Source organism: Cnephaeus nilssonii, assembly GCF_951640355.1.
Source record: "Cnephaeus nilssonii genome assembly, chromosome: 6".
NCBI lineage: Eukaryota > Metazoa > Chordata > Mammalia > Chiroptera > Vespertilionidae > Cnephaeus > Cnephaeus nilssonii.
This window is the reverse complement of record NC_137077.1, coordinates 83,908,531-83,934,521: the sequence shown is the minus strand read 5'-3', so window position 1 is coordinate 83,934,521 and position 25,991 is coordinate 83,908,531. Positions and strand designations below refer to the sequence as shown.

Genomic DNA, 25,991 nt, shown 5'->3' with positions numbered 1-25,991 from the left:
TAAGCAAAAATTGTGGTCCTTCTAGAGCCTTTGTCTTCCCCTAGTGAAGTCTACCTAATTTGTCACATGTACACTTTCAGAAAGTCCATCCATCTCACCTCCAAAGTGTTTCTGGAATGTACCTTCTCAGTTTGCACTGCCACTCCCAGTCTAAGTCTAATCTCTCAGTGGGTCTACAGCAGTGGCCTCTAGATAATGTCCCTGCTCCTGTATGTTCTGCTAGCATACTCCACACAGCAACCAAAACATCCTTTACAAAGCCAACAAGGCTATGCCATCTTCCCTACTAAAACCTTGAAGTGTCTTTCGAATTTTCCTAGAGTTAGACTCAACCTTTTTATTATGACCTAAAATGTGGTACATAGTTGTACGTAATTGGACCTCTGCCTAGCTCTCCACACCAGATCCTGCTGTTATCTACTTTACCCATTGCACTTCTCACTCTTCTCTTAAACATAGCAAACAGTTTCCTGCTCAGTCTTACACAAGATAAAATTAAATTAATTAAATCAACTAAAACACATAAAGAAAGGAAACCCTCTCCTCACTACTATTACCAACTAGTTTATTTTTTCAATGACAGTTTTTGCAATCTAAGGCTGTCCTTTTTATTGGTCTGTCTTGTCCTAGTAGAAGTTAGGGACCTTGACTGTGCCTAAAACATTGTTTGGCAACATAAAAGCTTTATATGTATATACATACATATTTCTAAGGGAAATTCTCCTAATGCTATGAGAAAGTTAATTTACTCTATCTTTATCGTTGATGACACATTCACAACTTTTTTTTTTTTTTACTTTGACATTTTAGTTTCCTTACTTCTAGAACTGAACAGAACAACTGAGACTGAATGTAAAGGGAAATAATTGATCAATCTATAGTTAGTTTTGTGTGGTTCCTGGTAGTAATCCAGCACCCGACGTCACCATCCCCAAAGGATTCTTTACAAGAAAGCACTTTGACTTGTTGCTTTAAAGAAATGTAGAAACGTCTTGCCCTTCCTGGCTTACTACAGAAGAGTGAATAAACATGCTTGAATTTACTACACACTTCAGGGCATATGTGTATGGATTATTATGTGACATTCTGAAGATTTCTTTCTTCTAGAAAACACACATATATCATCCAAACAAGACATGCCCTTTCCTGAGTTGAATTAGCTCCTGGGTGGTCTGGCACTAGAATCCTCACATTGATAGCTCAGAGTATCCTTTGTAGTGTCTTGAACCCAAATAAATCAAAGTTCACTTATTTAATAATATCATTACCTTGTTAGCACTGAAAGATATAACTTCAACTATAATAATCACAAATTATTGTAAAAGCAATAAACACATAGTTATGCTTATGCTTTACTTCTTTTATAAACAGTGACAACAACATTTCCACAGTTGTGTCTTGGATTTTTAACAATAAACTAAATAATATCACACATTTTACCTTTACCTGAAGGGCAGTCCTTACCTCAATCCAGTTATTATTATTGTTGTTATTTTTGTACCTAAAAATGTCTCCATTCCCCAAATTAAAACATGTATTTACTCTCTTTTCTTCTTACTTTTGACAAGTCTCCATAAACTCTTTATGTATGTAGGTTATTTGTCCATGTTCTTCCATTTCTAGCACATTATATATTAGGTGACTCCTGGAGGCTATCCTACCTAATAATAGACAAATATGCAAATTGACCATACCTTCGCTATGCCCACGATTGGCCAGGAGGCACGGAGGGGCGGGACTCGGGGTGGCCGGGGTGGCCGATTGGGCCGGCAGGACACTGAGCTCACATCGCCAGTGGCGGCACGAGCTCAGTGTCTGCACCATGGCTGTGCTGCGGCACAGAAGGGGCCTCTGGGGCAGCGAGCCCACGTCCCGCCGCGGACCATCAGGCACCAGGCCTTTCAGAAGCCTCCGGCATGCAGGAGGCTTCTGAAAGGCCTGGTTCACCAGCGGACAGGCACCCAGCTCCCCCGCGATCGAAAGCGAAAGCGTGGGAGCTGGGTGCCTGTCTGCTCCGGCACCAGAGGACAAGCACCCAGCTCCCCCACAATCGAAAGCGGGGAGCTGTTTGTCCGCTCCGGCACCAGCAGACCCCCTGCCATCAAAAGTGGGGAGCAGGCTGCTAGCAGTGTCCGCGGAGTGTGCTAGGCTTTGTGGGGCAGTGGATATAGCCTGGATGGCAGGTTAGGCCTAGGGGACCCTACACATGCATGATTTAATCATGCACTGGGCCTCTAGTATACATATATGATATAACCCATATAGAAATCAAACATCTGCCAGTGCAATTCTTCTATCATGTCTCCTACTAAAGCAATTTCTTCAAATTCCACTTTTGTATCCAGGTGCTTCAGAAACTTTAATTCTTTATATTCTTAGGAGTCCCCAGGTGAAGTGTCAAAGGGTATGATGTGGTGAAGAGGGCCCCCCCTAGAGAAAGGCCATGAGATCTCCCATGTGTCCATCCACCAGAAACATCCTCTTTGTTTTAAATATTGGACTCCTGAATGTTACTTATTTTGAAGAAACTATTTTCACTTTAAAAATAAGATGAAAATTGTCATTTGAACAATGATTTGGGCAAGTCTGGATAAGACAAGAACCTGGCTGATGTAAGCTTAGCATATCTGCTAAAGGAATTTGTGTCTACAATGCATTGAACTGCTTACACTTCCCAGAGGTCTTGGAAGGTGACCCTCAGAGCTCAAGCCTGTGGGAAAAGCTCATGCCCTCCCATGTGTGTGCCTGAGAACACTCTTATTTCTAAGAGAATTAGAACATCGTCTTTAAGATGGCCCATGCTCCTCAGTACAGTGATTGTAGTTGAGTGAAACAGTAGTCCACATTGAGGTCCTTTACTTCCTCTTGTTTGTTTCTGATTACACTGTCCTATAAGGCTCATATCCCTCAAGAGCAATCTCCACTTGCTTCACTCCAGGCACAGCCCTATGGAAAATCCTACTCACTCTTCCAGACTTAATTAAAAATATTTCTCTTCTGTGATTCCAGTCATCACAAATGACTATTAGTTCTTCTATCCTGCACAGCGAGTATTTCAGCTTAGTGCTTATATCTTCCTGCCTCCGTTTACAGTTATTTTATGACACTTGCCCTTGAGAGAAGGCCTGTGTCTTATTCAATGTGTCTATTCTGCCACTTTACTCCAGCACATAATATAGTTCCATACATGCAGTAAATGCTCAATAGAGGATTACAAGTCTGGATTTCTTAGAAAGGTAATTGATCAGTCAAGGTTCTTAATTTTAGACATCATAAACCAAGTGAGGCTAATTTAAGTAGAAAAGCAGTTTACTAAAGAATATTTAGAACTTGTGCTTAGAGACCATACCATCAGGAACAATCTCTGAAGTGATATAGGAGAATTGGTCTCTTAAATACCTCTATGCAACCACCACTGAGCACAGGCTCAGCTGTTGTACCATGGAAACCATGGAAGCTGGAAGTTGGATAAGTTGACAGAATCATAGCCACTGCCTCCTCTGGAACTTGATGCAGCTTCAATTGCTGCCCTACTCTTGCCAAAGTGGAATTCCCACCAGACTCTGCATCTAGGGAAATGAGTTTTCACTTGTATTGGAGGTAGTCTATGTCCTCACCAGACAGGAAGGTGACCTAAAGCAGAAACAGTCTGGGTGTAGAAAATGAATATCATTTCCAGTGTCATTTTTTATTTTGCATTTTCACAATTTATATTCATTCACATATCCATACACTCACTTTTTGTACTCTACGAGAAAGTCCTTTATTCCTATTTGTCTCTATGTATATTATTTGGTTACATTTACTGCTATAAAAATTTTACCAATATTCAGTTGGAGTTCACTCCCAAATCCAGAACTTTGTTATCCTATATAATAAAAGGGTAATATGCAAATCGACTGAACGGCAGAATGACCGGTCGCTATGACACTCACTGACCACCAGGGGGCAGACGCTCAACACAGGAGCTGCCCTCTGGTGGACAGTGAGCTCCCATAGGGGGAGCGCTTCTCAGCCAGAAGCCAGGCGAGTGGAGCAGTGGGTGGCAGGAGCCTCTCCCTCCTCCGAGGCAGCGGTAAGGAGCAATGAGCAGGCAGGCAGTAAGGAGTGAGGACTCCTGGACTGTAAGAGGGATGTCTGACTGCCGGGGAGCGGGCCTAAGCCAGCAGGTGGACATCCCCTGAGGGTGCAGGGCCGGGCTGAGGGACCCCCAACCCCAAGTGCAAGAATTTTCGTGCACTGGGCCTCTATTATAAAATAAAAGTGCCCTATGCTTAACTCATTTACATATATTTTTTTAGCCACATTTATAGAATGTTTTTGGTTAGTTCTTGTTTTCATCAAATTGCCCACTGTCAGTTGATTAAAACAATACCTTGTATCTATACTATATGTGACATTTTGCCCTTAAAATTCTCTTTTCTTTACCTATTCTTCAGCTAAAAATTTTGATTCATCTATTACTTTTCTGAAACCACTGACATACCTTGATATCTTTTCACCAGGATCCAGATGTTGCTTCATCATCCACATTACTGAAAATAAGGAACAGAGATCTTATTATTGGTCGGCAGAAGTCCTAATAGTTTTGTGGTAGTATAGCCTCCAAAATAAATTTATGTTCTCCCATCATCTGCCGCTTATGTAAATGTTTCTTTTAAGCTTATATAAAATATCCAAATATGACATAGCAATCAAGGTTCCTAAGTAACCTATTGCTAGACAGCTTCTCTCATTCCTTTACTAAATACAGTGCATTCATATAACACATATTCCCTTAAAAAATGTTGAGTGCTTTGGAATTTAATTCATTTGAACCAACACTTGTTGAGATGGAATATGAATCAGACTCTTCTAGGTCCTAGGAACAGAAACCAAATAAAACAAAGTCCCTACCTTCAAGGAGGTCACAGAGTAACAGGAAAAAAACACACACAAAAAACAAGAAGCTGAAAAAATTGCATTATTATGTGAAAAGTACAAGAATAGATATAGATTTAATATTCAATGATAATACTACGTGTGTGAGTGGATAGATTTTTTTGGGGGGACAGGGATCCCATTTCTTTGAGTCAATGATGTTTAGCTGGGTTTGAAAGATGCAAAGGACTTTTCCAAAGTTGAAAGGAGAAAGAAGGCTAGTCTGATCAGAGGAAATAGCATAAGCAAAAATTCAAGAGCTTGAAGCAGCATTAAGTGTTTGGAGAATTTAAGCAGTTTACTTAATAAGCTAGATATGTTTAGACAAGTATATAAGAACCAAAGCGTGCAGGTTCTTGTTTGCCTACCAAAGATGTTCAACAGTAATTTAGCTTTAATCCTTCAGGTGATGGATGGATGCTGTTAGGAAATTCTGAACAAGAAAATGACATGATCAGATTTACATTTTACTTTATTCTTCTTGGCAGCACATGGAGGAAGGGATGGAGGAGGGTACATTGAAAGTAAGAACATCAGTTGATAAGGAAGCTATTGCAGTAATATACACAATACATGATCAAAGCTTAGTGACAAATTGAAGGAAGGTAATGAGGAATAGATGTTGATTTGATTCCCACATTTCTGGCTTGAGAAACTGTGTGCCCCTAACCAAGACAGAAAATAAGAGATAAAACCTTAGAAATGAGTGGAAAACTTAACTTCTAGTGAGCTATTTTACTGCAAGTATCTAGTAGGCAGAAAAGTCTAACATAGAGATACAAAGTTAAAAATTGCTATTATGTAGATTATGGGAATTCAAGTTTCCTAGGGGAAAAGGTAGGCACTAAAAAGAAATATGAAGTCAGAAACATGGGAATTTAAGTAGGAGGCAAAAATTTTAAATTGTCAGTAAATGAATGACATGTTGGAAGAGAACCTAAAGAAAATGTCAGAGAAATGAAGGGCTTAAAGTTCCTACAATGAAGAAAGAATTTTTAAAATGTTATAGTGAGGTCACATCCTTTAGATTTGGTCATTAGATCATTTGTTATCTTTGCCAGAGACAATAATAACAAATTAAAAAGTAATAAATGTTGTTTCAGTAATACTGCACGAATAAAAGAAGCCAGTGTAAACTTTTTTTTTTTTTTTTTCAAAAAGCTAGCTAGAAAGCAATACAATATATTGGAGAAATTTCTCAAAGATGGAGAGATTAAGCATATGTTTATACTGAAAGAAAAGACTGTAAAATTAAAGCTTGAAATAAAAATAGATAAAGCAATGTCTAGAGATCAGATGAAAAGTATAGATGGGGGTATTAGCCTTAATAAAGATGTGGCGAACCTCCTGTTTGGAGAGTTTAGAGAAAGGAAGAAAGAATATGGTGGATGAAGGTATTATTGTAATTTGAATGGTAAAATGCGGAGCCACCTAGACTCGGATGGTCAAAGGTCTCATATTTATGTGGTAGGATGTGGATGTGGCACAGGTTCGGAATATCTAATGGAGAAATGTAAGAGGAAGTTTATTCAAGAGCAACAAAGTATTATTTCCATATTAATTATAAATTTTTCTGTATGTTTTATATTATGTTTCCATCTCTCTATATTACAGAAACATAATTAAATAACTTAGTAGTCTCTTGTTTGTCATTTTATTATTTCTTGTTTTTCTCTCTCCTCCACAATGTCCTCAATTTTTTTTTTGTTATTATTTTTTCTCTTCAAAATTCCTACTTGCAGCTGACAGTTGACATTTGCCAAGACCCTGAGGGGCCAAATGGAAACATTCAGGCTTGATAAGAGCCAGATTACGGTTCTGCACTTCCTGTTTTGTTCTCACAGCATTTTTTCTTCTGCTAGTACCTCTGCGTGGCTTGTGCCTACATTGCTTATCCAGTAGTCTCCTTCATTTATTTTCTCTGGCATTCTGAAATGCAGCTTTAAATCCCTTACTAGTCCAACCGACACACCCACTTCTTTTCTCATGCTTAATAGCTGTAATGGGTTTTTACTGGCTTAAAGATCTGAAGGAGTTAGACGTGGGGATATCTGAGAGCTATGTCCCCAGGCTGTCTTCCTTCTTCAGAGAACGTCGGCAAATAGGAGATACAAGCCTCACCTTTTGCTATCATACCACCTAGAGAAAGACCTTTTCCCCAGTCAATTAGTACTTCTGAACTTTAGTTTGATTGGACCAATCTGATTGGACCATACAAATCACTCTGTTCTAGAAACCTAACTATAGCCTGCCCGGCTTGGGCCTGGATTATGGCACATCTCACTGAAATAAAGGGGATAAGATTACACTGCTTAGCTCATAACAATTAGAATTCACTTAGATCTGAGGCTTGGGTCAATTCCAACTTAAGTGAATGGATATTATACAAAAGGGGTCAGATGGGATGGGATGAACGAAAAAGGAGTCAATAAAATTCTCATTACTACAGATTTAGTGGTACTCATCCTCAGTCTGTCTCCAGGGAAGAACCCCTTATACAGGGCCCATTGAGTGGGCATGTGACCTATTTATTTGTATTCAATTACCATTATACTACACAGAGTACATAACACATGGTATATTGTGTACAAAGAAATAATTCCAATTAATTACCACATTTTTGGTCTTCCTTCACAAATATAAATCACATGAGTATGGGATATCATATTCCTTTGCATAGCCTTAGGACTGAGCATAATTAATGTTTTTGAAACAGAAGTATCTTCCCAAGGTTACAAAGTGCTGGCACCCACCTTGCCAGGATGGAAAATCCTTTTGTTCTTTTTCCTCATCTCCTACAGAGATGGAGCTCAACCTTCAGCTAACATTAAAGAAGCTGTGTTTATGATTTAGCATATGGTCTTGTGCAAGTCACTTTCTTTAATAATAGATGGAAATTATAGCAGTAATAATTTTTCTACCCCACTGGCATAAACTAAAATCTGGACACCTCCTATTTTTGTTTATTATTTCTTCTTTATTTGTTTTTTTTAAAAAGTCTTCACCAAATAATATGTTTTTTTATTGATTTTAGGAAGGAAGAGAGAGAGAGAGAGAGAGAGAGAGAGAGAGAGAGAGAGAGAGAGAGAGAAACATCAATCTATTGCTTCCTGTTTTGCACCCCGACTGGAGATCAAACCCACAACCTAGGTATGTGCCCTGACCAGGAATCGAACCTGCAACCTTTCATGTACAGAACAATGTTACAACTAACTGAGCTACCCAGCCAGGCTTGCTTGTTTGCTTTTTAATGCTCCATTTGCTAAGGAACAAAGTAGCAATGTTTTAAAACTCATTATATATTTTAAATATTTATATTTACCAAAATAAAACTTTATATTGTATAAAAATTGTAATAATGGAATATATAACTTCATTTGCATTTATCAAAATTCTAAATTCAAGATTTCCAAATGTGAGGATAAGGCAAAATGTTCCTACTAGTTCCTGCATGAGGGCTCTGACCACACCATGATTGCAGCTAGCAGAATCGCAGGGCCTTGGTGCTGCATGCTATAGAGGGTGTCAGTCACACCATAGTCCCTGTGAATGGTGCCTCCTGCAGTTGTGTGGTGCCATTGCCACAGTCAGTGTCCACAGTATTTTAATCCATTTATTTAAATGTCTTTGTCTCAACTTTTTACATAAGTGAGAGCTTAAAATGCCTTAAAAGAATGTAAACTAACATCATAAATAAAATGTTTATGTCGTTTTAAATTATCAACTATCTTTAAAAATGGTTTCTTAAATTTATATGCTGTCAAATGAGAAATGTGGCAAATTTCAGAACATCTTAGCCTTTTATTTGAACTCTTTTCTATGTGATTCCAAGCATCTAGCACAGAGTTTGTCCCAAAATAGGTTCTCAGTGTTGTAAGAATGAATAAATAACTAAGATAAATGGCATATGTAGCATGAATTATGATTCCATTTCTAGCAGGATAGTTTTGAGATTTTTGTGATGTATGCTTTTAATTTCTTATTTATCTGCAAAGGGAAAATGACCATTTACTAAGATGTTTATACATTGGACTAAAGATAATATCCAGACATACCAAAGACTATTGGATATTGGGTCTGCGTGGATGTGATACCCGGAAACCAGAATCATCATTGTGGCACCCCATCAGACAAGTGATATACAGCTAAGTAATAAATGGGAGCGTTCTGATAAAGCCCAGCTTTTAATAGGACACCTGAGTTCATTTTTCTGCTTATTGGGTGTATAATTGGGGTTGTCATGTTTGGCAATTGAGTCTCAGGAATAAGATATATGATAGTAAGGAAGACTACATGAAAATCAACGGCAGCTCCCTAACTTCTCTCTCTTCTACACCAAGATATTGAACTTTCAAAAAGTATTGTATCCCACGGTAGGATAAGAAGAAAATTATGCCATCCATGAAGACCTAAAAGATGCCAGGGTGATAGTTCTTACCATGCACTCATTTAATATGCTACTCTGGTTCCTGTACAAACTAGACAGATCTCAAAGAATGACTGTACTCCAGTAAAAGCCCAAAGAAGTAGTTGCTGTGATCAGAGATGCTGTGTTAGATGTAGTATCCTTGCAAGAGCATACTACTAAAGCCTCAGGTATATGTATGTGACTATTTATGTGCCAAATGTATTATTTTTTATCTAATTAATAAAGAACAACAGAGACTGTATACTTTCATGTTAGACAGATAACAATATTTATTTACAGCTGTGCCCCAGGAATATGTTAACTCTTCTAACCTCTGCCATGATGTGTTCCAAAGAGATACAGACTACATGAGAGAAATACTCCATAGACCATCACATCAATCCACTACATGAATGACGTTTTTCAGTTCAGTCCTAATGAACAAGATTTACTAAGACACATGCACTCTGGAGGGAGGGAAATAAATCTTGTGAAGACTAAAGGAAATGACACTTCAGGAAAATTTCAAAGGGGTCTATGGTGAGGGGCATGGAGATACAACCTCTGAAAAGTGAAAGATAAATTCCTGCATTTTGATCACTTATTACAGAGGAGGAAACGCAATGCTTGGAGGAGCTGTTGGGTTCTGGAGTCAACAGATTTTACGTCTAGGTCTACGTCTCTGGCTGATATAGCAGGTGACACAAAGGCAGTCAGCTCTGAGCAGAACCGACAGTTGTACAGGGTTCTGCAGAAAATGAAGACTTGCCACTTGAGCCATAGGATCTAGCCCAGTTGTGTTTGTAGAGTAAATGGAAAACAAGAGATGCAGTGTGACATTATGACAAGACCCTGGGCTTCTGAACCACTACCATTCCATCAGCAGAGGAGCATATACTCCTTTTAAAAAACCGCTTCTGCTAAGTTACTGGGCCCTGGAAGGTATAGAACATTTTAGCATGGGACACCAAGTAACCGTCTCTGAAACGGATCATTATAAGCTAGCTTCTGTCAGACCTGCCAAGTATGATGCCAGCAGGGCTCAGGACAATCCGGCATAAGAAGAAAATGTAATTGAGTCCCAGCAGAAGCAGAGGGGTCATGGGATCCACATAGTATGAGTTACATCACACACCACAATATGTAGAAGCAGATGGCTTGATAGAGCACTGGGATGGGTGACTAAAGGCACAGTAAGTGGAAATTGCACTAATTTTGCTGATTCTTCAAGAAGAGTTGAAAATAATCCATTAACTCAAGGAATATGAAGGATATTTATCCCAACCTCATGATTTCCTCTGACTCCTGATTTCTTCCAAAATAATGGATTAGAATATCAAGATACTATCCCATAGGCAGAAATTTAAAGCCCAGCAAGTAAAAACATTTTTAGCTATGCAATAAATCCTTTAGTTTTTAGTCTTTCTGTAGAAAATAATTCCAGATGAGTTTAATTCTGAAATTTTGTGTTGACCTCCTGTAGATAAGAAAAAGAAAAAAAATGAATATAAGTCAGATTTAGGAAATTAAGTTCTTGAGCAAATCCTCCTTTAATTTCCCCTCAAATAAAACCCTTCATGTAGTTTTAGCCAAAGTATAAACTTGAAGAATATATTAACTAAAAACTGCCTCAGAGTTTAAAATCTTCAATCTGTGTAACAGAATATATTTTGATCTCTAAACCGAGAATTAATTGAATTTTCTTATTTTTTCAGGTAATTTGTTAAAGTGAATATCAGGAACCAGAAGACATGAGTATAATTTCTATTTATTTTTAGTTATTTTGAAAAAAATCTTTATTGTTGAAAGTATTACAAATGTCCCATCCCCTCACCCCCCCATTGACCTCTTCTAGCCCACCCTGCCTCCCAACCCAGGCCTTCACTACACTATTGTCTGTGTCCATGAGTTATACATATATGCATACAAATTCTTCAGTTGATTTTTTCCCAGCCCACCTACCCACCTCTGCCTTTCCTCTGAGATTCAATTGAGTTATTAATAAAAAGATTATGGCCCAGTGTAGGAAATTATTGATCTTTTCTACTCATTGTAATACTGAATATTCAAAGTTTATTTCTCATGCAACATTAAAGAGTTAATCCTGGTATTTAAAATACATTTTTTTTTCCTTTATACTCATGTCCTTCTGAGATCAGGAAGTTCAGCTTGTTATACTGTATTTATTATTAGGGATATTTTTTAGTTTAAAGGTAGATAACAGATTAATTTTCTAATCACAAATAAACAGTTTGTTACTTCACTGTTACTCTCTTGATGCTAGTTATGACCTTTCTTAACTCTCAAGTGAATTTTACAACATCCTAGCTGTCAGCTAGTTTTTTCCCCCGAGTCCACTCAACATGTAATTGCTTAAGTGACCATTCTGTCATAGCTCATAGCCAACTCCCACTCCTAGCTAATGCACTCTACCCTTTAGCCAAACTGAATTACTTTCTGTATCTTAATTGGGGCCCCTGCTCCATAGGTGTGGTTTAGAGCTCTTTTTAATTTCAGTCTTTAGAAATCTTCCCCCTCCTTTCATGTCTTGCTCCAAAGAAGCATGCAGCAAGTAAAAGAAACTCGCTATAACCAGGGAACTTGGATCTTAATTCTTGTTTTGCCATTAATGAAGTATACACATTTTGACAAGTTTTTACCTCTTGCAGACTCAGTTTTCTCATTTATAAAATGGAAATCCATGAATCAGATCGGTTGTCCTTCCAGCGTGGTCCTTGGAGCGCCAGCATCAGCATTGCCCTGGAACTTGTTGGAAATGCAAATTCTTGTGACCCACCCCAGTTTAAGAATTCTGGAGATGGGACTGAGAAACCTGTGTTTTAACAAACCTTCTAGGTGATTCCAATTCAAGTTAAATTTATTGAGATAACATTGGTTAATAACATAATATAAGTTTCAGGTGCACAATTTTATAATGTGTCACCTATGTATTCCATTATGTGCTCACTCCCCAAAGTCTAGTATTCTTCTGTCACCATGTATTTCACTCTCCTTTACCCTCTTCACCCTCTCCCATCCCCATTTCCTTCTGGTAACCACTATACTGTTGTCGGTGTCAAAGAGTTCGTTGCTTTTGTTGTATATGCCAATAAATCATATGGTTCTTGTTCTTTTTAGTCTGACTTATTCCACTTAGCATGATGCTAACAAGATGCATCCATTTTGCAAAAATGGAAATAGTTCATCTTTTTTATGGCTGAGTACCACATAGATGTCAAAGGATACTTAGGTTGATCCAATGTCTTGGCTATTGTGAATACTACTGCAATGAACATAGGGGTACATATATCTTTACATGTATGTGTTTTTAAATGTTTTGGGTAGAAACCTAGAAGGGGGATTACTGGGTCATATGGTAGCTCTGTTCTTAAGTTTTTGAGGAACCACCATGCTGTTTTCCATAAAGGTTGCTCCAACTTACATTCCCCACATTTCACCACATCCTTTCCAACTCTTGTTATTTCTTGTCTTATTGATATAGCCATTTAACATAGAGGATTGGGACTAAAGACTATCCATGTATAAATATGCTCTGAGTCTTAAAAATCAGTTTAATTTAATTAGGATTAAGTTCCTTCATCCTCAGTTGACATAACTGCATAAATTCTGTCCCAGGCATGATTATAAATTTGATTAGTGTCAACTATGAAGAGAAATGCCTAATATAATTATCAACTGTCTGTTTCCCTGACAATTTCTCCTTTTTTAAAAATCCTCACCTGAATATATGCTTATTGATTTTAGAGGGGGAAGGAGAGAGAGAAAGCAACATCAATGTGAGGGAGAACATTGATTGGTTGCCTTCCATAACTGTCCTGACCTGGAATTGAACTGCAACCTAGGTATGTGTCCTGATTGGGAATTGAACCCACAATCTTTCAGTATATGCGGTGACACTCCAACCAACTGAGCCACACCAGACAGGGCTGCCATGCTTTTTAAAAGCATTTTGACCTAACCAGCAACAATGAAATAATAGAAAAGAAAAAAAAAATTTAATTTCAAATTTTATGTTTTTTTATCTCTAGTTTTTGCTTAATTTTGGCTTCAAAATGTGTCTCTAAATGAAGGGTTAACAACCAAAATTAAAAATAATTTTATCAGATTTGATTAAGAGTTGTGGGTATACCTTTCAGAAATTAAGGTGAGTGATTCTTTTTATAAAACATATTTTTATTGATTTTTAGAGATAGAGGAAGGGAGAGGGAGAGAGAAACATCTATGTGAGAGTGAAACATCAACCAACCAGCTGGCTCCTGCAAACTCCCTACTGGGGATCAAGCTCACAACCCAAGCATGTGCCCTATTGGGAATTGAACCAACAACCTTTGGGTTCATGGGATAACCAGCCAACCAAGCCACACTGGCCAGGGCATAAGTAAGTCTGGATAACAAATCTATTTAACATCAGATAGTTATTAATTCTTTGGTTTCAACAAAATAAAAATCATTAAAAATATTTGATGGCAGATTATTATGTAATTTTTTGCATATAAATGGAAGCAAATTTGTATAACTGATACTTTTTGCTCAAAAAATCCTATCCAATAAAGACGGAATATGCAAATTGATCGTCACTCTGTGACAAAGAGGACAGTGCCCACAGCCAATAAGGAGGGAATATGCAAATTAATGAGACAAAGATGGCGGTAGTCGGGCCAGGATGCTTATGTCATTGCCATGGCAATGATGCAGGCGTTCCGTCCGCGCTGGCTGCTCCGGGCCTCTGGGCAGCACGTGCGCACAGGTGCGGAGCAGTTGGGGTGGGGCGGGATGCCTGCTATTGGGGGGGGGGGGTTAGAGGGAGCTACAGGGAGGTGGTAGGGCCAGAGCAAAGGCAGAAGAAAGTGGCCAGAATGAAGGCCTGGGTCCCGGGTGCCGGAGGGAAGCCAGTGCCGGCAGCCAGGGAAAGGAAGGCCTATTCTTGCACGAATCCTTGTGCATTGGGCCTCTAGTTAATACATAATTATATTTATGTAAAAAGGTATATAAACATTAGACTCTATAACAATAAACATTTAAAATCAGTAATCAAATCAATTTAACATGCTTTATTCAGACAATAAAGAATATTATAGACAAATACCTGAAATAATTAAAAATGATTCTTATTCATCTCATTAAATTAGTCACATATTTCTATTGTTTTGTCAGTTGGTAGTAATAAACATTACAATGATAATTCTAAACAAAATATTTTAGCAGTTAGAGCCATAAAATTCCAGGGAATTAAATATATATATTTAGCCGAAACCGGTTTGGCTCAGTGGATAGAGCATCGGTCTGCAGACTGAAAGGTCCCAGGTTCGATTCCCGTCAAGGGCATGTACATTGGTTGCGGGCACATCCCCGGTAGGGGGTGTGCAGGAGGCAGCTGGTCGATGTTTCTCTCTCATCGATGTTTCCAGCTCTCTGTCCCTCTCCCTTCCTCTCTGTAAAAAATCAATAAAATATATTTAAAAAAAAAAATATATATATATATATATATTTAATACACACACACACACACACACACACACACACACATATATATATATATATATATTAGATTTATATAATTCATTCTTATTATTAATATAATTATCTCTATACATAAAAAGCCATTGATTGGAACTCCATAAGGACTGGAATGACCAGTCGCTATGATGCCCACTGTGGCCAGCGAACCAGCTGATCAAGGGTGGGGCTGGCCAGCCAACGCCCCTGGAGCCTTTCCTGATGGCCCCCACTACCCCAATCGCCTGCAGCCCCTCCCCCAGCAGGCCCCGCCCCTGATTGCCCCCCTATCCCACTAGGGGGTGGGGCTGTCTGGCCAACCTCCAACGGTCCCTCCCCTGGCAGCTGACTCCCAATTGGCACTCCCCACCCCATTTGGGGGCAGGGTCAGCCGGCCCACCTCCCACAGCCCCTCCCCATGGCTGGCCCCTCCCCAAATCGGCCCCCCAACCCCAATTGGGGGTAGGGCCCACTGGCCAATTGCCCACAGCCCCTCCGCCCAGCCAGCCTGGCCCTGATCGGGCCCCAAATAGGGCGGGCTGGATGGCCAACCTCCCACCATCTCCTCCTCCAGACAGGCCCAGCCCCTGATCTGCCCCCATTGGGGCCGTGCTGGCCGGATCCCACCCGTGCACGAATTCATGCACTGGGCCTCTAGTTTTACATAATTAAATTTAATTATATTATGTATTATACATATAAAAGTATATAATTGTATTAAATTAGTATATGTTAAAGTTATACATTATATTTATATAATCTATGTAAATACATTTGTTGGAGAAATGACATAAGGACAATTAAGAAAATATTTTTAACTGTTAACATCTATTTCATTTTAAATGTAAGTATGAGTTCGAGGATTAAAAGGAATGATGAAAAATTTAACTGCCAAAGAAGAGCTTGTTCATCTATACTTTAATTTATGCTTTCAATTTAAATTTTATTGGATATATTTAAAAGAGGGACTTTTATTTTTAATATTTATCATAAGCTAGAAATGAAACCTTTGGAACTATATACATTACTGATGAAAAATTTTAGATATCAACTTAAAATATGCAAGAGAATGAATATATGGTTTAAAAAGTCATTTTAGAGGTTAAATGAAAAAAAAATTAGAGACCTGGGCTATAGCCCACCCAATCTGGATAACATGTATCTGCTTGGAGTAACTTATACTTCCTTCTATCACAGGATTTACTATGATTTTTTTGGTAACAGTCTATTTACTTATCTGCTTCCTTCAGTAAACAGGAAGCTCTTTGTTATCAGGCATCATGCCTTCTGTAAGCAGTCTTGAGATAGAACTTGTCAAGGAATGTGGGATGTGGTTTTATTTTACTGAAGGCACAGATACACTGATTTGTTTGGGATGCAGATTTCTCAGTATTTTTAATGATTTTATGTAGCATCATTCATGCTTATATTCTCTCTTCTGAATTTTAAGATCTTTATGAAGATCTTCAGTAAGTATCACATTACAATAGAAAGAATCCTATATAATAAAAGTGTAATATGCTAAGTGTCTGACAGTTTAGTTGACCTCTTGACCAGTTGCTATGATTCACACTGACCACCAGGGGGCAGATGCTCTAACTGGTAGGTTAGTTTGTTTCTGGGGTCTGGCCGAGCGGGACTGGGAGAGAGGGCAGGACATGCCCTGGAGCCCTCCCATGGTTCCTCCCTGGCTGGCAGGCTCCCATCAGCTCCAATCAGGACTGGGCGAGATAGCCTTGATAGGCCCGATCACCGGCCAGGCTGAGGGACCCCACCTGTGCATGAATTCGTGCACTGAGCCTCTAGTAATATAATAACTATGTAACTGAGGCAAGGCATAAATACTTTAGGCCAAATTTTTCTTACTTGTAAAATCAGAACTTTCAATTGGATGCATTCTTGGGTCCCCTCTATTTTATATTCTTATATTTCCTGAATAGTCAAAAGTGACTTAACTCAGAAGTCACTCATTTCTTATGCATTCACAAGTGAGAGTGCTCAGGGATGGCTGCTGCCTCATTGTCCTGGTCATGACTGTACTGCCATTGGTAGAAAATAAATAACAGTGACCAACTTTAACATCTATCTATTATTATTGAATCATTATATTCAAAACTACAAAACACTTATATATTAACTAGTTTTACTTTTATTTTAAAATGAGAAAAATGTCAAAGGTTTTAAATCACTTGCCCAAGGTCACGCAGAGCTTAGTATAAAATCTGATCTTGTTCTCAATTGAGTGCTAGTTCCCTTAATAATGGTTAAGAATCCAGGTTTTGGACCAAGTATATTTGAATTCAAATCTCAGCCATGGAGTTTTGGGAAATTTATTTAAATTCTATTTTTTTAAATTACTTTTTTATATGATAGAATAATAATACCTCAACTCATAGCTTGTTTTGAGGTTATTAAATAATGGTTGTAAAATCCTAGGCTCATACAACAAAGCTAAATAGGTGCTATCTATGATTATAATATCATTCAGTACAAAGCTACAATGTATCAAGTTGATAATGGCAATTTTACCTTAATACCACATACATATAACAGACAAAAACAGATTAGCAAAATTTATGCCTGTCTTCAACTTTTGTTGCTCTAAATTTTACTAAATATCTGAAAAATGGGTGTAAGACCCATAATGTAAAAATACAAATGCATATACACCAATTAATCTGTCTACCTAATTGTGTATAAATTCAATTCAAGAAATAGTTATTGAACACTATGTGCCAGTCTGTGTTAGACACTGGAGGGTCCACACAGGAAAAATGCATAATCCAGTCTCTAACTTCAATAAATTCCAAGTTGACATTTTGAGTAAAAGGTCCTAAAAAGTGTATGAACCAATTCCTATAGGAACTACAATACTGAAATGAAGAAATTGCCTTGGTAAACTGCCCGCCCCCCTCAAGATCCCTGTAGTATAACCCTGTCTATCTTTATGTTAAATTGCCTCACCCTATACAATATCAATTGAGATGCAGTGAAAACTGTTATAACAGATTTCCCTTAAGTAATTAGAAAATCTAACTGCATGAAACTCAAGTTTACTTAACCCATTTAAAAGAGACCTTGAAACATGTCATCTATCTGAAAAGATTGGAAGAAGAAATGAGAGCACAACAAGATTTAGCATGAAAGAAAATCAGAATTACAAACTGCTCTGTGCTCAAAAACAGTTCAGGGTTTGTAACCAGAGCTCTCCCAGATGTTCTCAGAGTCCCAGGGCCATCATGTGAAAAATAAGGAGATGAGGCAATGAGAGAACTATATACCCTGGGGGTTTGTTTCTTTATAACAAAACTCCTTTAAAGCAATTTATCAAAGTCACTGAAGAACTGAAGACATTTAACATGGCTTATATGTGAAACCTCACGTGTAAGGCTCTCTTTTTGAAAATAGAAAAAGCGGTAGGCTTTTTTGATTAGCCCTTTTTTTTATAACGTCAGATTGCCATAAATTGGAATAAGCGAGGATGAGAAAAAATGTCATAAGACAACAGTGAGATGGAAGTTTTAAACTAACTACTAATAGAGTTATACTTGAGGACATGTTTAAAAACATGTCACGTGTAGACATAAATAAGGAATTAACTACAAGAACAAGTCCCCATTTCTGTTTTTTGAGCAAACAGCACATTCCATGGATTTTAAGTCCATAAACATCAGGAACTAATCTCTTACATAAGCCAATTCTATTATCTTCTCCAAAGTTGAGGTCATACACTAGGGATATAGGAGTGGACTTCTTATTCCATACACACCCATTGCTGGTTGGCTATAACATGTGAATAAGTTTGTTATTCAATTAATTATGTTAGCTGAAAATGATTCTTATTCATATGGCAGGAGAATATAACTGCCTTTTTAATAAGTAAAAGTAGAGAATACTTTAAAACATTCTGGAGAATTTCATAAAAATACAGTTGGGACAGATTCTCCTGCCAGCTGAAGAGCTGTTTTTAATTAAAACCTTGTTCAACATGCTTATTGCAGAGTTTTTCTTATTTTCCTGTTATATAAAGATGTACTGATTCAGCAATTATTGAACCCTGGACACTTTATAAATCTTTCTTCTGGGACACTTTAGTCAACAAAATCAGCTGTGATTCATTGGATAATAACACTACCAAGAAGAATGTTTCTAAGTTCTCCCTTATAGATCTTTGGTGGTTTGGGAGCACAAAGGCCCAAACTAAGAAAAGAGCCTTCTTATTTTAAATTTTATAGAAGTCTCTGTGATGAGATGGTAAAGGGATATATATATATATATATATATACATATATATATATATATATAATCTCCAGGGAGTCTATTCAACAGAATGTAAAAGTTAGATTGCTTCACTATATACCCTAGTATGACTACTATTACTTAACTAGTGGCCCGGTCCACGAAATTCGTGCACGAAGGGGGGTGTTCCTCAGCCCAGCCTGCACCCTCTCCAATCTGGGACCCCTTGAAAGTTGTCCAATTGCCAGTTTACAGAGATTGGGCCTAAACCAGCAGTTGGACATCCCTCTCACAATCTGGGACTGCTGGCTCCAGCTGCTCACCTGCTGCCTGCCTGCCTGATTGCCCCTAACCACTCTGCCTGCCTGCCTGCTTGCCCCCAACTGCCCCCTGCTGCCAGCCTGCTTGCCCCACCTTCCCTCCCCACTGGCCTGCTTGCCCCCAACTGCCCCCCTGCTGACCTGCTCACTCCAAACTGCCCCCCCTGCTGTCCTGATCACCTCCAACTGACACCCCACTGACAGCCTGCTCACCCCCAACTGGCCCCCCTGCTGGTTTGCTTACCCCCAACGGCCCCACCCCCCACCAGCCTGATCACCCACAACTGCCATCTCATCCTGGCCTGATCACCCCATGACACCCCAAACTTTCAGCCCCTCTTTTTTCCTTTTTCTTTTCTTTTTTTTTCAGCGCCTCCTTGAGCGGAGGCCAGGGCCGGCTAGCAGCAAGTATCTGGGATTTATTTATCTTCTATAATTGAAACTTTGTAGCCTTGAGCAGAGGCCAGGGCTGGCCAGGGCGGGTGGAAAGCTTGGCTTCCTCCATCGCGGGGAACAACCCAAGCCTCCTGCTTGCTCCAGCTCTGGGGCTGCCACCATTTTTGTTGGGATTTATTTATCTTCCATAATTGAAACTTTGTAGACTTGAGTGGAGGCCAGGGCCTGCTATAAGCCTGGGTTGCCCCTGGCAACCCAAGCTCCCAGCCCCTCCTTGAGTGGAGGCCAGGGCTGGCCAGGGTGGGCGGGAAGCTTGGCTTCCTCCTCCTGCTCACTCCAGCTCCGTGGCCGCCGCCATCTTGGTTGGGTTAATTTGCATACTCACTCCTGATTGGCTGGTGGGCGTGGCTTGTGGGTGTATCAGAGCTACAGTCAATTTGCATGTTTCTCTTTTATTAGTGTAGATATTAGCACAAAAAGTCAACTTTGTCTATTAAATAATGCTGTGCAATTTTCACATAATATGCACATATTATAAAGGACCAAAATAACTACTCAAGAACTAATTATTCAGAATCCACTTGAATTCTTGAAGACCAGCAAATATTCCCCCCCTGCCAAAATTTGTTACTTTTTTCAACTCCAAATTTATGTGTTTTGTCACTAGCTATGTGCATTAAATCAAACTTCTGTTACTTTTTCACACATTTACAATGGTGAAAGAACTTTCAAGATTACATATTTCTGGAGATCTAATGCACAGCATAGTAATTATAGTCAACAATACTATATTTTGGTAATATTTTCAATAATAAAAATTTATTAAAAATATTATATTATGTATTTAAAATTTACCAGGAGACTAGATCTTGGTAACTACCAAAAAGAAATGATAATTGTGCAACCTGACAGAGGTGTTAGCTAAGTTTATGGTGGTGATTGTATTATAATATGTGACCATGTCAAATCAATTTGCTCTATACTTTAAACTTACATCATGTTATATGTCAATTACTGTATATCTCAACTTAAAAAATGATCACATTTTCCCACCAAGTGTTCTGAAAATTATGATGTGATTAAAACTAGAATTTAAATGCCCTTCAAAAAATTACAAATTAAAATTCTAGGTGGGCAATTCAAGAAACTGATAGACCTAATAGGCATAAAATCAGCAAGAATATACAGTTGGTATATAGAAGATCTAAACAACACAACCAACCACAATGATATTATTGACATCTATAAAAGATACACATTTTCATAGACCCATGGAACATTATCCAAAACAGACCAAATACTGGGAAATAAACCTCAACAACTTTAAAAGAATTAAAATCATAATGATTTTAAACTGAAAATTATTAACAGAGAGACAAGAAAATCTTCAGACATTTAAAAATTAATCAATGCATTACTTAGTCATGGTTCAAAGAGAAATTGTCAGAGGAAATAAAATATATAGACCTGAATGAAAATATGATATATCAAAATATGTGGGATGCAGGTAAAGCTGTTCTGAGAGGAAAATTATAGCACAAAAAGTATATGTTAAAGAAAGAGCAAAGCTCACAAATCCATCTCAATTTTAAACTCAAGAAAGTAAAAAATTAAGAGTAAAATAAGTGCAAAGCAGGAAAGGAGTATAATAATAAAGGAAAGAGCAGAAATCAATGCTATTGAAAATCATAAAATAATAAAGAAAATAAGTGAGCAAGAGTTCTTTGAAAAAATAAAATTGATGAACTGCTAGCAGGACAGGCAAAAATAAAAATAGATAAGACACAAATTACACATATCAGGGATAAAACTATAGTTCCTATAGCCATTATAAGGATAAGAAGGGAATACTTTAATAACTTATGCTCATAAATTCAAACTAGATTAATTAATTGAGTAATTTGTTGTAAGCCAAAAAGTACAAAAAAATCAACCAAAATGAAATAGATAATTTGAATAATGCTGTAGACTTAAGAAAATTGAATTCATAATTAAGTGCCTTGTGAAGAAAAAACAATTCCATGGCCAGAAAGTTTCACTGGAGAATTCACTGGATCATTTAAATTAGAACAATGAACACCAATTCTACCCAATCTCTTTAGAAAAAGAAAAGAAGAGGAAACGTCTTAATTAATTTTATGATACCAACTTATCTTGATATCAATATAATACAAAGAAATTACAAAAAAATAAAATATAGACCAATATCATTTATGAATATTTGTGCAAAAATCTAAGAAAATTGAATCCAATCATGCATTAAAAATTATACACTATGGCCAAATGACATTTATTCTGAGTATGAAATTCTGGGTTAACACTGAAAAATCAATCAATGCAATGTACCATATGAGCAGGCTAAAGAAGAAAAAAACATATAATTAAACCAATTGATGCAGAAGCATTTGATACAATCTAACAGCCATCTATATATATAATCTATATCCTATCTAATAAAAGAGTAATATGCAAGTTAACCATCACTCAGCTACACCCACCAGCCACGCCCACAAGCCACGCCCACCAGCTAATCAGGAGCGAATATGCAAATAAACCCAACCAAAATGGCTATGGCCACAGAGAACAGAAGAGAGGCTTGCGTTTCCCTGGCAATGGAAGAAGCCAAGCTTTCTGCCTGCTCTTGCCGGCCTAGGCCTCCACTCAAGGCTACAAAGTTTCAATGATAGAAGATACATAAATCCAAACAGGAATGGTGGCAGCCACTGAGCTAGAAAGAGCAGGAGGCTAGGGTTGCCCCCGGCGACTGAGGAAGTCAAGCTTTCAGCACACCCTGGCTGGCCCAGGCCTCTGCTTAAGGCTACCAAGTTTCAATTATAGAAGGTAAATAAACCGCCAGAGAAATGGCTGCCACCACAGAGCAAGCAGAAGGCTTGGCTCTGCTCCAGGCTACAAAGTTTCAATTGTAGAAGGTAAATTAAACCCCAGATACCAGGGCCTCCGCTTGGGTCACCAGGGGGCGTGGCCAGCCTGCAAACCACCACAGGCCCCTCGCCCAGGCCAACGCATGCCCCAAGGGATCCCCACCCTGATCCAGGACATCCTTCAGGGCAAACTAGCCGGCCCCACCCATGCACCAGGCCTCTATCCTATCTAATAAAAGAGTAATATGCAGATTGACCATCACTCCAACACACAAGATGGCTGCCCCTATGTGGTCAAAGATGGCTGCCCCCATGTGGACACAAGATGGCCACCATAAGGTGGCCAGCAGGGGAGGGCAGTTGGGAGGGACCAGGCCTGCAAGGGAGAGCAATTGGGGGGGGGGCAGGCCTGCAGGGGAGGGCAGTTAGGGGCAAACAGGCTTGCATGGGAGCAGTTAGGCATCAATCAGGCTAGTAGGGGAGTGGTTAGAGGGTGATCAGCCTGGAAGGCAGAAGCGGTTAGGGGCAATCAGGAAGGCAGGCAGGTGAGCAGTTGGGAGCCAGCAGTCCTGGATTGTGAGAGGCAGTCAGACATCCCTCGAGTGGTCCCAGATTGGAGAGGGTGCAAGCTGGGCTGAGGGACACACCCCTCCCCTGTGCACAAATTCTGTGTACCGGGCTTCTAGTATATATATAAAGAGCCAGGGTCATCACATCCACAACGACTGGAGGCTCAACCAAACACCAGGAAGTGCATGGAGCACTTCCAAGTCCCTCCCCCTTCCCCCACTCCCCATCTCCCAGCCATGAGCAGGTTGAGGCAGGACAGGGGACTGAACAGCTGACCTCTTGGTCTCTGCCCCCAGCCGGCAGGCTCCGATGGATCAGTGATGGTGAACGGGGGAATTGAGGTGGGTGGTGGGAGGACCAGACTGGCTGTCAGGCCGTTGGGATCCCCAGCTCATCCCCGGCTGCTTGGGGGCTCAGGCCTATGGGAAAGCAGGCCCAGCAAATTCTCCTCCATGTGCATGCGCTGGGATGGCCACTGATGGAACACACTGCTCACTCAGGGCCACTCACACCCGGGTGGTTAGGTTGCAGGTGTGCCCCGCAGCTTCTGTCAGCGCCTCAAGCCCCAGTAGTTAGACCAGAACCACCACTGCCCCTCGCCAGGCTGCCCTTCCCCCCAGGGAGCAGTTAGGGGCGCCCCTAGGCAACACAATAGGGTGCGAGTTTGATGGGGGAAAGTTAAAGAAATAGGAGGAAGGTCTTAAGGGTCTTCAGGGTTGGGGTAGTCCGTCTGGAGTAGGTTTGGAGTGTGCTGGGGAAGGAAGAGGAAGATCTGATTAGAAAACGGCATCACCGCTGGCCTCGACCACGAATTGGCGCTGCTGGCTGAGCACCTGCTGAAGCCACTGCCCACGGACAAGCAGATCGAGACCGGACCCTTCCTGGAGGCGGTGTCCCACCTGCCACCCTTCCTCGATTGCCTTGGGTCCCCAGTGTTTATTCCCATCAAGGCAGACATAAGTGGTAACATCACGAAAATCAAAGCTGTGTACACACCGACCGACCAAGTTCCGGACCCTGCAGAACATCCTGGAGGCAGAGAAGGAAATGTATGGAGCAGAGTGGCCCAAAGTGGGGGCCACGCTGGCGTTGATGTGGCTGAAAAGGGGCGTCTGCTTCACCTAGGTCTTCCTGCAGAGCATCTGTTATGGGGAGCAGGATGAGAGCCACCCCACCCTCATCAGTGTCAACGCCCCCAAGGCCTAGGAGATGGTGCTCAAGAAGTACAGGCTGGATGGAGCAGAAGATCTGGGCAGCGCTGTATGCTGCGCCCTGCAAGTCCGACTTCCTGAAAGCCTCTCCAAGGGCCAGAACGTGGCGGAGGAGGAGGAGTGCCTGGAGGAGGTCCGCCTGTTCCTGGTCAACTACACGGCCGCCATTGACGTCATCTCCGAGATGTACACCACGATGAACACCGAGCTCCACTACAAGGTGTAGGCGTGCCCAGTGGCCGGCACTTCCCGAAACAGACAGGCCAGAATCACTGTGAAGCAAGCTGGCAGGCCGCTGTGGCCTGTGTCCCCCAGAGTGGCCCAGAGTCTGGCTGGGGATGAAGGGGAAAGCCCTGGTTTCTGAAAAGTCACTTTGGGGGGGTCTATCCTAACAGAGCAATAAATAACCACCCTGCTTCTGAACCACCTTTAATGTCACGGCAGCACAGACTGCCTTCATTTCAGTGTGATAAAAACCAGTTAATGTTGCTAATAAGTCAAGTCCTAGGGTTTTCTGTCCCCGTCCCCCCATGTGGTGCGTGACCCTGGGGGAGCCCTATCATACACCTCATTTTAAAAATGAGGATCTGGTGCAGTGATGTTTCAGGTCATGTAAGGACCATGACTACTATCTTTTTCCAGACAGTTTTTTATCGTTGAAAACAACCAGCAAGACTTTGATGACCTTGCCCAAGGGGACTTTATTTTAAAGCTATCAGGTATGAGTAACTGACCACAGATGACTGAATTTGCATTCTTCTGCATAAGAATTTTCTTCAGAGACAGCCTACCCTACCTAAGAAACTACCTATCGTGTGTTCTCTCAGAGGGGAGACCACAAGCCCTCCCAATGCCGAGACCCAAAGAAACACCTCGCTGCCTTAACTGTCCCTCCTGGCACTAACAAGAGCTGTATTTTGAAAGTGCTGGTGTGAATAGAGGGACCCCAAAGAATTCATGTGTGTTAAAAACCCAATGAGGAACAACTGGTGACTTTTATGCAAACACTAAGTAATCCTTAATAAATAAATTTCTATGTTGGAATAAAAAAAAAAAAAACTAAACAAAATTTTGGAGATAGTGAAGGGTAGTTTGTCCAGACCAGGGGTCCTCAAACTTTTTAAACAGGGGGCCAGTTCACTGTCCCTCAGACCGTTGGAGGGCTGGACTATAGTTTAAAAAAATACTATGAACAAATTCCTATGCACACTGCACATATCTTATTTTGAAGTAAAAAAGCAAAACGGAAAAAACACCCGCATGTGGCCCGCGGGCCATAGTTTGAGGACGCCTGGTCCAGACTGTTGAGAGCTCAGAATTAGAATTTAATTGGAATAGAAATCCTGCTAATAGCACCTGATGCCTGAAATCCGAGCACTCTACTTTTAAGTTTTCCAGTTCAAATTTTTGGAGACTGCCTATTAAAACATTCCTGGTTGGAAAGTGTTTGTATAGAAGCCCATAAGTATTAAGTATTTGCTGTGTTTACCATGCTTAGCTCTCTGTAAGGAATATGGAATAATGTTAA

General features: G+C 40.0%; 1 pseudogene across 1 annotated transcript in view; it reads left to right on the top strand.

Moving 5' to 3' along the window:
• LOC307101995 (glycolipid transfer protein-like) overlaps positions 1-24,689 on the top strand; it is a 73,838-nt pseudogene extending 49,149 nt beyond the window's left edge. Inside the window, exons 3-4 of the transcript in view lie at positions 9,939-10,026; positions 24,033-24,689. The product of the transcript in view is annotated as a glycolipid transfer protein-like (transcript). The remainder of the gene's footprint in view (positions 1-9,938; positions 10,027-24,032) is intronic.
• Positions 24,690-25,991: the final 1,302 nt, after the last annotated feature.